The sequence below is a fragment of the Manis javanica genome, chromosome 9 (genome assembly GCF_040802235.1).
Source record: "Manis javanica isolate MJ-LG chromosome 9, MJ_LKY, whole genome shotgun sequence".
In the NCBI taxonomy this organism is placed as follows: Eukaryota; Metazoa; Chordata; class Mammalia; order Pholidota; family Manidae; genus Manis; species Manis javanica.
The window spans coordinates 49,870,631-49,884,000 of NC_133164.1; the positions used below are offsets into that span (position 1 = coordinate 49,870,631).

General features: G+C 37.8%; 1 long non-coding RNA gene across 1 annotated transcript in view; it reads right to left on the minus strand.

The window, feature by feature from the left end:
* Positions 1–564: 564 nt before the first annotated feature.
* The window catches only part of LOC140843517 (uncharacterized), a 194,101-nt gene continuing 181,295 nt past the window's right edge, over positions 565–13,370 (minus strand). Inside the window, exons 3-4 of the long non-coding RNA XR_012121359.1 lie at positions 4,186–4,320; positions 565–3,898 (exon numbers count right to left, since the gene is read on the minus strand). This is a non-coding gene — a long non-coding RNA (uncharacterized lncRNA). The remainder of the gene's footprint in view (positions 3,899–4,185; positions 4,321–13,370) is intronic.

Consider the following 13,370-nt stretch of genomic DNA (forward strand, 5'->3'; position numbering starts at 1 on the left):
GTCAAAAAGATCATCCACCATGATCAAGTAGGATTTATTCCAGGAATGCAAGGATGGTCCAACATCTGAAATCCATCAACAAAAAGAACAAAAACCACATGATCATCTCCATAGATGCTGAAAAAGCATTGAACAAAATTCAACATCCATTCATGATAAAACTCTCAACAAAATGGGTATAGAGGGCAAGTATCTTAACATAATAAAGGCCATATATGACAAACCGACAGCCAACATCACACTTAACAGTGAGAAACTGAAAGCCTTTCCTTTAAGCTCAGGAACAAGATGAGGTTGCTCACTCCCTCCACTTTTATTCAAAATAGTTCTAGAGGTCCTCACCATGGCAATTAGACAACACAAACAAATAAAGGGCATCCAGATTGGTAAGGAAGAAGTTAAACTGTCACTGTAGATGACATGATATCATACCTAAAAAAGCCTTAAGAATCCACTCCAAAACTACTAGATCTAATATCTGAATTCAGCAAAGTTGCAGGATACAAAATTAACACACAGAAATCTGTTGCATTCCTATACACTAATGATGAACTAGCAGAAAGAGAAATCAGAAAAAAAATTCCATTCACAATTGCATAAAAAAAATTAAATACCTAGGAATGAACCTAACCAAGGAAGTGAAAGACCTATACTTTGAAAAGTACAAAACACTCATGAGAGAAATTAAAGAAGATACCAATAAATGGAAACACATCCCATGCTCATGGATAGGAAGAATTAATATTGTTAAAATGGTGATCCTGCCTAAAGCAATCTACAGGTTCAATGCAATTCCTATCAAAATACCAACAGCACTCCTCAGTGAACTAGAAAAGACCATTCTAAAATTCATATGGAACCACAAAAGACCCTGAATAGCCAAAGCAATCCTGGGAAGGAAGAATAAAGCTGGGGGTATTACTCTCTCTGACTTCAAGCTCTACTACAAAGCTACAGTAATCAAGACAATTTGGTACAAGCAAAAGAACAGAACCACAGACCAATGGAACAGACTAGAAAGCCTAGATATAAACCCAACCATTTGTGGTCAATTAATATATGATAAAGAAGCCATGGACATATAACGGGGAAATGACAGCCTTTTCAACAGCTGGTGTTGGCAAAACTGGACAGCTATATGCAAGAGAATGAAACTGGATTATTGTTTAACCCATACACAAAAGTAAACTCAAAATGGATCAAAGACCTGAATGTATGTAAGTCATGAAACCATAAAACTCATAGAAGACAACAAAATAGGCAAAACTCTCCTGAATATAAACATGAGCAACTTCTTCCTGAACACATCTCCTCAAGCAAGGGATACAAAAGCAAAAACGAACACATGGGACTACATCAAACTGAAAAGCCTCTGCAGAGCAAAGGACACCATCAACAGAACAAAAAGGCATCCTACAGTATGGGAGAATATATTTGTAAATGACATATCCAACAAGGGGTTAACATCCAAAATATATAAAGAACTCACATGCCTCAACACCCAAAAGCAAATAACCATGTTAAAAAATGGGCAGAGGATATGAAGAGACAATTCTCCAAAGAAGAAATTCAGATGGCCAACAGACACATGAAAAAATGCTCCACATCACTACTCATCAGGGAAATGCAAATTAAAACCACAATGAGATATCACCTCACACCAGTAAGGATGGCCAACATCAAAAAGACTAGGAACAACAAATGCTGGCGAGAATGTGGAGAAAGGGGAACCCTCCTACACTGCTGGTGGGAATGTAAGCTACCATTGTGGAAAGCAATATGAAGGTTCAGGTTCCTCAAAAAACTAAAAATAGGAATACTATTTGACCCAGGAATTCCACTCCTAGGAATTTACCCTAAGAACGCAGCAATCAAGTTTGAGAAAGACAGATGCACCCCTATGTTTATTGTAGAACTATTTACAATAGCCAAGATACAGAAGCAACCTAAATGTCCATCAGCAGATGGATGGATAAAGAAGTAGTACATATACACAAGGGAATACTTTTCAACCATAAAAATAAACAAATTCTACCATTTGCAACAACATGGATTGAGCTGGAGACAACCATGTGGGAAAAAAATGTTTAACTACATTGTTTTATTCTCAGGACCATTGATTTTTGCTGGGTATAAGCAAAACCACTGTTGTTTATCTAGAATTCTCTAGATGTTAAAGGAATATTATGCATTTTTCCCAAAAATAATATTTCCCAAAATATTAAGAAACTGCCAACAACCCCTAAATAACTTAACATATATTGTTGTAAAGGCCATGTTTTTATACCTCCTGAGACGTTCCCAAACATAAGAAATATTTTATCATTTGCTTTGTTAGATACTAAGTACAAGGAAGTCACTTCATTGTGTAGACAAAAATGATATTGTGTTATTAAAACAAAACAAACCTAGTTCCCAACAGTTATCCATGGTGACCTCTAAAATGTAGCTTGTCACTGTCATATACCAGAAAGCTGTGTAGAAATGGGCAACTCATCCACTTTCTTTGAGCTTACTTAAAATGTAGAAGCTAAACTGGTTCTCCAAATCTCTTGGCTTTAGATAGGATGACCAAATGCCATATTCATTGAATGTAAAACGCCATTGATTCTAAGATGTACTATTTTTTACCACAAAGAAAGAAAAACATTGCCAATTAAGCTGTTTTCCTGTCCTTTAGGATTTTTATTTAAAATTCACTGAAAACCCCTTTTAAAACTTATTTAGACATAGCTTTTTTCTTTTCACAGAGCATTCTTGTTCACCCATTAAAAAAGAAAGTGTAAACAAAATAAATTTATTTAGGTACTTGCAAAACAACTTTGTGTCCAGAAATTCACTCCCCTGAACCCCTCGTTCACTCAGAGAAGAACATGGTACACAGCACTTCCTACAAGAGCGCTCTGCTCTTGCCATCAGGATTTTCTTCCAAGCTACTTGTACTCGATCTTCAAGATTTTATACTGGTGCTCTGCTGGAAAGGCTTCAGTCTAACAGTCTCCTGATCCTTTCTCAGTCCTTAAATGGTGTGTTGGCTGACATGTCACTGGATAGCACTTTTCCAGTCATGTCCCCAACTCCAAGTACGCACAAGCGGTGACAGCCATGGCAAATGGCCGCCATCCGCTGCAGGGTCCAGGCACACCTCATTTCACTGTGCTTTGCTTTATTTACTGTGTTTAGCAGGGATTGCATTTTTTACAAATTGGGCGTTTTAAAGAACCTTGCATTGAGCAAGGCTATCAGCTCCATTTTTCCAATAGCATCTGTTCATTTTGTGTCTCTGTGTCACATTTTGGTAATTGTCACAATATTTCAAACATTTTTATTATCATTATGTTTTTTATGGTGATCTGTGATCAATGATTACAACTCACTTAAAGCTTAGGTGATGGTTAGCAATTTTTGCAATAATATAATGAAATGGGTTTTTTATTAGTATTTTCATATTATTAAAGTGTATTTTCATTAAGGCATGTACTTTTTTAGACATAATGTTATTGCACTTAATAGACTACAGTACAGTGTAAATGTAAGTTTTATATACACTGGGAAACCAAAAAGTTCATTTAACTTATTTTATTATGATACTTGCTTCACTGTGGTAGACTGGAATGAACCCACAATGTTTCTGTGGTAGGCTTGTACTCTTAATTTCGGAGAAGTTAAAATGTTGGAGAGAAAAACACATTCATCATAGAATCCATGAAATACAACAATAGCAATGAAGAATGAGTGAAGTATTTAAATTACTAACCTGATACTTTACAGAAGCTATACTAATTAAATTAACAAATGCCTCTGACAGGCACCCACAGACAGATTCTGTTTGTCTCAAGCACCGCTTACTCACTCTCACGCATGTGCATATGCAAGCAAGCGCAGCCCAGGAGAGCACCTGAAACAGACAGGAACACTCGTCAGCATTGCAAGACACCTTATTCAATGTAGACAGTTTGTTTCATCAGAGCATTAATGCTTGTAATTATACACTGACTCATTCAACTGTGATTATGCTCTGTACAAGGAAAAATTTAGAAGGACAATCATATACACCATCATCTTAATCATGTAACAATTTCTGGTGTGCATGCCTCTTAGGTACACTGAAGTGCTAACATTTAATACATCACTTCTATTTCTCTCATCATTCTGGTATCATACATTCTCTCAAGAGTGAGTTACCTCTAATGGAAAAATTGTCTCTTGATTTCTGCTTTCCAGTGGTCTCTGTCTTCTGCCTGGCCAACTTGATATAATCACATTTCATTGCTTGAGTGGGTGTTTGTTCTTCCCAGGAGGCAATAAGGCCTGTTTCCTCTAAGAATTAGAAAAGCAAAGTATTGCTGGGTCATTTGTAGTATTATTGAGGGCAGGGGGAAGGAGGCTGTAAATTGTAAATAAGAAACATACATGGATCCTCATCACTTTTACTGAAAATAAATATGCAGGAATAAATACCCAGCTGATCAGTGGGAAAATATGTATTTACTTTTGCTTGCTCAAGCTTGGGAATGAGTGCAGAAGCAAGCTAGCTCTGGGACCAATTTCCCTTTGCCCTTGCTGCCCTGCAAATGACATTCTTACCAGACCATTAAGAAAACTGTTATAACTTCTGGTGAGACCACCTGCTAGGTCTCAGTGCTGGGACGATTACATCTATTGGAAATAATGACCCATAACTAGAATAAAACACATTAATAACATCACATTTACCCAGGATAATGCATTTCACCATTTTATATTACAGAAACCGAGTTAATCAGTAAAAGCATCACCAAAAAAAGAGAGCAACTAACAGGCACAGAGTAGATAATGAATATAAAAGCAGAATGTTCAGGCTTTTTTTTCTTTTTTCCCTTTATAACTGAGAAGATATATAATGGGCAATAATGGATGGTGCACTAGTCTGGGGATGGGTAATCCTACTTTCTGTTTGTGGACTCATGCTAAAGGAAAACCTGGAAGTGCTTTCCCCTGAACATAAGAGAAAACATGAGGTTGTGAGGTTTAATGGAAAGAGTTTGGGATTAGGAGTTAGAGGAGCACAGGTCTTACTCCAGCTGTGCTGTTAATGAGCTGTGTGACCTTGGGCAGTTCACTTCACCTCTCTGAGCCTCAATTTCTTATCTGCAAAATGAACAGCTTAGACTAGGTGATCTCTGAAATCCCCTTCAATTCTCTTATGTTGTGATTCGAAGCAGAATGTCAACCTGACATAGGAATGCTGTGAAATGTAATCAAAATGCCTATAAAACTTTGGAGCGCCAAGATCCTTAGAGCTGCAGGCAGAAAGGATCAGATTGCAATGCCATTTAGGAGACTCCTTTGACACAATGCATCAAGGGCCTGGTAAAACTTGAGGACTTTAGAGAAGTGCTGTATCAGGACCAGAGTAAGGCAAGCCTGTGGTTCTCCTATTACCTATTTTCTTAGGCAGATGCTTGGGTTGATCGTAGTTTATTTCAGGAATTTCAATATTGACAATAACAGGAAAAAAACTAGTCAGAAAAAAGACAGATGACACAAGCTAAATAAACCCCACCTAGTAAGATAGGTAGCATACCTCAAAGTTCAAGCTTACAGTCAATATTTTTAGAAGTTAAGAGAACATAAGAATAAGAAATTAAGTCCTTAAGTTTTCAATCTTATAACTTTCTGCTTTGTTTCTATGACTGAGAACTTTGATGTGAGAAAATGCATTTCCTAACTCACCACAACAGCATATCCACTGAGACATAGAGACTGGAAACAATCATGGGAAAATGTATATGATGACATGCAGAGCTCGAGAAATCCCAGGACCATGCCTGGCATGTATCTTTGCTTCTTCATCCTGGCTTGCAGATGTTCCACTCTTATGACTGTCATCAGTATTTTGGAGGAGAAAGAAGCAGTGACCTTTTCACTTTAATCAAGACACAAAGTGTTGAGCTTATTTTAGGGAACAGGCAGAAGTAGGTATAGTACGTGCTGGCATTTTGCATGCAAAGCCCCGCTGACACCTGCACACCAAACCCTCTGGGACACAAAACCTCTAATCTTGCTACATAATGTTGCTCAGTTTTAGCCTCACATTATTGCTGGGATTGAATTTTAAATTAGTCTACTTACAGAACAAATTACAAAAAGTTTAATTTTCCTTTTCAAACAAATCCCACTGCAAGCATCAGCCACCTGAAGTCAAGAGAGCTGGGTGTTTCGTCCAAACTGACGTGTAATAAAATGTCCAAACCAACTAATTCTCCCTCAAAATAAATCTGTAACCCATTTGTACTAACCATCTTTGGTCAAACTATATTTTAGCCAAACATAATCAGAAATGGTCCTCGAGTCAAGCATCATCCTTGTTAAGCCTAAATAAAATAGAGGATAATAGAACAGCTGATAGCTTCTCGTAATGAAGGCAGAAGAGACTGAAAAAAAGATGTAAAAATTAATGGTATCTGCTGACATTACTTAAATAGACAATGGCTCCATCAATAAAAAGAAGCCCTAACAAATGTGGTTTATGACAGAAATATATTAACCACTTTTCATCATCTGGAACCTTCATAAATCAATAAGAGATAATATTTACTCTATCCTGCTGGGGTGGCTTTTTGTATTTTTTATAGAATTCATTTAATTCTAGTTGCCATAGTTACAAGAGAATTCCAGAAAGGATTTTGTTTCATCATAATTGCTGCATGTTAGTATATAAACAGCTGAACTCTACCTTCAACCAGCAGCTCTCACTTGTGAATAAAGAAAATCCTTTATCATAAAGTAATTGAACTAGAATTCAAAATATATCAAGTCCTTACTTTCCTCAGAGAGTGGCAAATATTTTTCAAACTTTTTTTTTTAAGCATAGTTATCTCTGAAAGGCGCGTCAATGGTGCATGGACAATTCAGAGGAAGATTTAAAATGCTTAAAGTGATACGGAGATTTACAGAATTTAAAATAATGTATCCTTGGTCTGGAATAAGTCATAAGGAAAAATTTGAACTTGAGGCTATTGACCTATCTTTTTACCAAATACCTGTAAATTGATGTAAATATGAAATTTGAGGTGTGTTAATTCCTTGCCAATAATTGCCAGTTGGGTCAATATTAGTTTGTCTACTAAGAAAACACAAAATCAGAGAAATTATTGTGAAGCCTGATGTACTTTTAGCATTAATTTCAAAGACCACAAGGTAAAAGAAAGAAAAGGAAAACACTCATCTTCTTGTTCCTTCTTTAAGGTAGCAAACATTCAGAACACATAAAATCAAAAAGGAAGTATTGGCTCCCACTACTTGGTAAATCTCAGTTCAATTAAAGATATAACTCTCTAAATTTTGAAAAGCAAAATTCCTTCTGCTTATCACTAAATCTTTTAAAATATGTATTTGTCTAGTAAAGTTCTGCAACACTGCCCGTGAAATCTGAAGGGAGGCCATGTCAGAAGAGTGGGAGGACAAGAAAGTCCAACTAAAATTGTCTCTTCCCAATAGGCAGCCTAAGACACATAGTTTTAAGTATGTTATTTTGAGAGCTACACAATTTTTAAATAACTGAAGATACCGCCCATTACTCTAGAAAGGAAAAGTGAAAAGAAATATTTTTGCTCCTTCACCTTGTACTTTTCCTGTTGAGCTAACAGTTGTCATTCAATAGATTCCATTTTAAACTCTCTTCAATCTATATTTGCAGTATGTATTGTTTGGAGGGGGAACCATTTTCTTAGACGTATTAGATTTGAGTCATGACTCTTTGCATGAAATGTTTTTAAAATATATGATTTTTAATATGAACAACACAAGTTAACAATTAAAGAGACACATAAATAAGGCAGTTGTTGCCCAAAAGTGTTGAACGAGAAGGACTCAGGAGAAGAATGGGGAGAGTTTTCAAAATAAGTGATACTAGACAGTCACATACAAGGGCTGTGTAGGGATGTGATTCAAGGAGTCAGAGCAAGTCAAAGAGACACGCCCTGCAGAGAGTCAGAAAGGGCGTTAGAAGGCAGGAGCGGCATTTAAATTGAGTTTCTTGTTAAAAGTAGAAAGAGATATTCTGATATTCTGAAGGGAGGAAAAATACTAACAATAATTAAAATGATGAAGAGAACAGGACACATGGAAGGTCTTTGCAGCACCCTGACAAACTTGTAGTAGATATGGGCATATGTCAGGGTCCAGGGGTTGCCCTTGACGTTTTGGAGCAACGCGAAGAGCAAAGAAGGAGGCAGGAGTCATCATGGAGGGTACTCAAAAGAAGCCACTTTATTCTGCATAAAGCTGTACTTCTTATATTGCTTTAGTGCTGATTCAATGGTTACATAAGCACTGAAGACGCACATGCATGTGGCCTTCATGTCCAGGTGTCCAGCCTTCAAGGCCCTTATCTAGCTCCTTACTCACGGGTACAACACGCTGTGTTTTCAAGGTTTCTCAAGGGTAGGCATAACCGCGGTGTGGCAGCGAACAGCTGTCCTTATAGAGCAGTAGGGAAAGTTGGGCAGGGGGGAGCCTTCCCTACAGTATAAGCAAATGAAGATTATTAGAAGTACATAGTTTGTGGAAGACCATACAAGAACTGTGAAAATTTTAAGTCATTTTTGCCAATTGAGGGTAGAGGTCGTTTCCATCATGTCGGAGCAATGTCAGGCGGCAGCTGGGGGTGGGGAGCCGGCTTTGGAGGCGGCCCTTTTTCAATGCAAACACTTGCTCTAAAACTTACTAACTGGAAAATTACCTAACATCCCCATGACTGTTTTCTTACCAAAACTAGGAATACTAATAGTGCTTACTTCCTAGGTTGCCATGAGTATTCAAGGAATTAACAAGAAACACTTTAACTAATGTTTAGCAAATAGTAAGCACTCCGTGTGTATTAGCTCTTATTTTTATTATGTGGTCCTGGGCTGAAAATAATTCAGGTATAGATATTTTTTGACATTTTTCTTGTCTTTGTATAATCTCATCCTGTGCTGGATCATCTAAGACTTTCAGTAATGGAGGAAAAACTAAAGTAAACTCAGTTTGCCAATGAATGATCACTCCCAATTTAAAAGTTTCCTTTACGTTTCTTTTTCCTCTTTGCAGCAGTTCTAGAATTTAGCTGCACTTTTTAAACATATGAAGATTTCTTTAAAATATTAGTTCTGGGATCCCACCTCCAGAGATTCTAATTTGACTGGGCTTGGCCATCAAGCGTTTAAAAGCTTCCCAGGTGATTCCACTGTGCAGCCAAGTTTGAGAACCTCTGACCCAATGGGTAAATTGTCTGCCAGTTTGAAGTCCAAAATCCCCGTAGGAACTGGCTTGTCACTTCTCACAGAGTGTTTCCCTTCCTGCCCTCTTTACCCCTTATGCTGGTAGAGGGGGTGGGAGGGACAGGGGAGGCAGGGGCATTGTAACTCCTCCTAGTGATGAGTCTCTGACCTGGAGCTTTGCTTGCACCCCCATCATGGAGTCAGTCTATTTTTATTCCTGGGAGGTCTGCACCGCTGCCCACTGAAGTGTGGACCCGGTGTGAACCCTGACTGCCCTTGCTGACCCTCAGCCCAGGTTACGCTTAGTCCCACAGGCCCAGAGAGGCAGTGTGGGGGCATGCTGCTGAGGCCAACAGCCTCACACGTGTTGCTGGCTGAGGTGGGCTCTGTGGCCTCTTCACCCAGACATCTAGGCTCTATCGGTCACCGGTGCTCTTGACCCCTCCCCCAGACCCGCACTACCCTCCCCCACACCAGGCTCGTGGGAACTCCTACATCTCTTGCAAAGTCAGTGTAGGCCATGGGGTTTGGGGTCCTTCTGTAGGTAAACCATTTATCTAGACATCCCTTTCCCTCTGCCCTTGCTCGTCTGCTGCTCCCGGACCACACTGAATACAAAGGACAGAATGGGCTGGGGCTCTGATCAGACTCTACCATCTTGTGGCTGAGACTTGGGAGTGGGGATCCTAGTTTCTGACAAGGGACAAGAGCACCTCAAACTAATCTCTCCTTCCAGTGCAATTCTTACCCCAGGACAGAAATCTTCTACCTCCTCTTCCTGACTCTGTTATCTTCCCTTAGGTCGCATCTTCAACCCTTCTTATACTATAGCTTGAGCATCTGTGATGTGTGTCTCCTACACTTGGTACATGAAAAGAGCAGTTTTTGGAATTCAGAAAAATATTTCTCCTTTAGCAAATCCTAGCATATTGTCTCTGTGGACTCAAAAAACTTGACAAATTTTAAGTCAAAATTTGAAGAGTAAACTTTTTCTCTCTGTGCTCTGGCCCTAACTTTCCTGTCTTTATCCTTCCTAAGGCAGTGGATGTATGTGGATGAATCAGAGGACAGCCCCATACAAGGAAGTACAAAAAAGAAAAGCACATTAATATATTTCAAACTATACTCTGTCCACAGTATAACTGAAAATAGGTCCAGTATGAATCTCCCACTCCTCTTGAAGTACTTAGCTTCTGGCCCAATGGTTAGGACACATCTATTTTCAACCCCATGGTTTTCATACCACCAATTTTTTCCTTCTATCTTTCTCTATCCAAATCCTATTGTGCTTGTGTGTGTGTGTGTGTGTGTAATTTTTGTTTTGCCTGCTAGACGCTTAGGCCTATAGGGCACAATATGCCAATACAGTCTAAGAATTTAAGAGTAGAACTATCTACCTATCACCAAGACTAAGAATGTAGGGCACATTGTTAGAATCTAAAAATATTTCTTTACTACTCACAGCCTGTCCTAGCATTCTGAGTTTGGAGACCTTATTTGAAAGATGTATTCCTCTTTTCCCTTTGGCTGCCTTTAATATTCATGGAAAATAAATGCACTAAAGTCCAGGCTTCTCTCTCATTAAGATGGAAACATTATCCAGGGATCCAAATTTCATATAGTTTGCTTCCACCTACAGAAACCCAGATAGAATTAACTTCACCCCACATCTCAGAGAGGCTCCCCACCTCAGCTACAGGCCTTTGTTAGACCAGTCCTGCTCTAGAATGCCAGTTATGACCGATTTTGCACCTTGCTCCCCTATTAAAAATACTAAGTTTTTTAACAATGACAAAGAAGTATTTCCACTTAAGAAAAACTGGAAAATTAAGAAAAGGGTAAAAAACTGGAAATATCCAATAACTACCAATGTTATCATTTGGTATATTTCCTTCCATGAGTAAAGTATAAATTATAATCAAATAAATAGCTGCCTTTTTCATTATAGAATATATCATAAAAATTTACTCATTATTAGTCTTTCAAAATGTTTGTTTCCACTATTTTTATTCACAAATAAAACTATGATGAAAATAATACTGGAAGCCAAACACAATATTACTTCAGTGTATAGTTGCCATGTACTAGGATAACTCTTTAATGTGTATTATGTCATATAACCCTCAAAGAAACTACCAGTACCATTCCCATTTTACAGATGAAAAAACCTGAGATTTAAAATGATTAATTTGGCCAAAGATACATAGCAAATATCAAAAAATGGATCCTGCACTAAAATTTAGTGATTTGACACCTTACTTTGTACATAATTACATTTCTATAGCAAAAAAAAAAAAATCCCAGAAGTGGAGTCAAAAATTCAAACCATTTTAATCCTCTCATGTTTTTGATGCACATATCTAAGTTGCTTTCCAGAAAGACTTTTAAAAAAATGTACAAGCCTACGAGAAGTGTATGAAAATGTTTGTTTCATAGCATCATTTCTCAAATTGTTGCTAATGTGAAGGAAAAAAATTATAACACATTGTGTTTGAATATATTTTCATATTTGTTGCCCTCTTGTATTTGTTTTCTGAATTGTCTTTTCTTGACTTTTGTCCATTTTCTGAGATATTTTCATTGATGATTTTTAAGTTTTGAACATAAAAGTTTATCATCTTTTATCTCTCGTGCATGTTCCAAATATTTTTCACAGCTTGCCAAATTTGCTTTAAATTTGGAATTACAGCTGATTTTAGATTTTGTTTTGCTATGTTTAATTTTATGTTGTCTGTCTTTTCTTTAGTTGTTTCTTCAGTGACTATGTGCTTCCAAAAATCCTTCCAATCATGAGGAGAAAAATATCTGCTAGCTTAATTCATCATTGTTCCTCATTAGGGGAAGTCCACTGTCATGGGAAGTGTGTGCATTCTTCACTGAGATGGACTGTGTGGAATCCTAACCCTGCCCCTTATCACTGAGTGTGACCTTGGGAAGGCTCCCTCTTCCTGAGATGTCCCCACCTCTTAAGTGCCAATGGTCCCTAGCTCTAAAAGTTGTTGCACATAAAGGAAATACTATATTTAAAACACAGCATGGCATGCATACTGAGCATTCAATTAATAGTTTTATTATTATTATTTATTTAACTCACTCGACATTAATATTTGATTTCATATATAACATAAATAATTCAGATTTTTGCCCAACATATCTGGTCAGTATGCCCTGCACTAGATATTTTTTTAAATCTTCCTTTCTGTGGTGTCTGTTGATACAATTTGCAGCTGCTAAATCTCTATTTATGCTTGAGTTGGATGTAGAAAGAAGAGACTTTATTATAAAGTGATTTGCCTGCATGTGTTCTTGCTTACTCGAGGTTCAATTATGCACTATTCTTTGAATATGACAGCTTGAACTTTTCTGCCCAGTACTTCACATAAAACAGCCCTGGCAAACCAGTCTAAGGGAAGGGCCTGTGGAGTCAAGGGCCAGCCACTGACCCTGTCTATTGACACCACCATTTCGGAATATACCTTTCTTTACCCCCAACACACACAGATAGCAGGACCAACCCAAACCAGCGGGCATGGCAGGTAGCCCACATGCAGGACTATAGAGTGAACTTCCCCCACCCTTTCTGCCACCACACTGGCAGAGAAAACTCTCATAACTTCTCATCCTTGGTGTTCTGATGAAGCTCTAGAGGAACAAAGATAAGATAGTAGATCCAAAGAAGATTCTTATTCTACTAAACAGGATGCTGCTTCTCCCAAACCCCTTTACTGTCATCTTGTCCTAAGGATATTTTGGTTAAGGTGCCCCAAACTTAAAGAGTGAAACCTACTAGACATAGTCCTTCCAAGTGGTCAAGTTCTCTCTCCATGAAACTAACTTGGATTTTTTAAAATCTTGTCCTCCAGCTACTTAACTTAGCTCTTATCCAACAAGAAGGAAAGAAAAGGAAAACCTCTAATAAATAATATAAACAACTATTCATGGATTTTTCATATTTGCTTTCAAATTTAAGAGAAAATAGGAATTTTTAAGCCAGTTTACACATATGTATATAAATCTTATAAGACTAAGATCTGAGCAATGTAAGCCTTCAAAATTAGAGCAGCCATGGATTGTGGTCGAATCATGTTAGCTAACGTCTGACATTCTCTACTTCCATTTTTATTC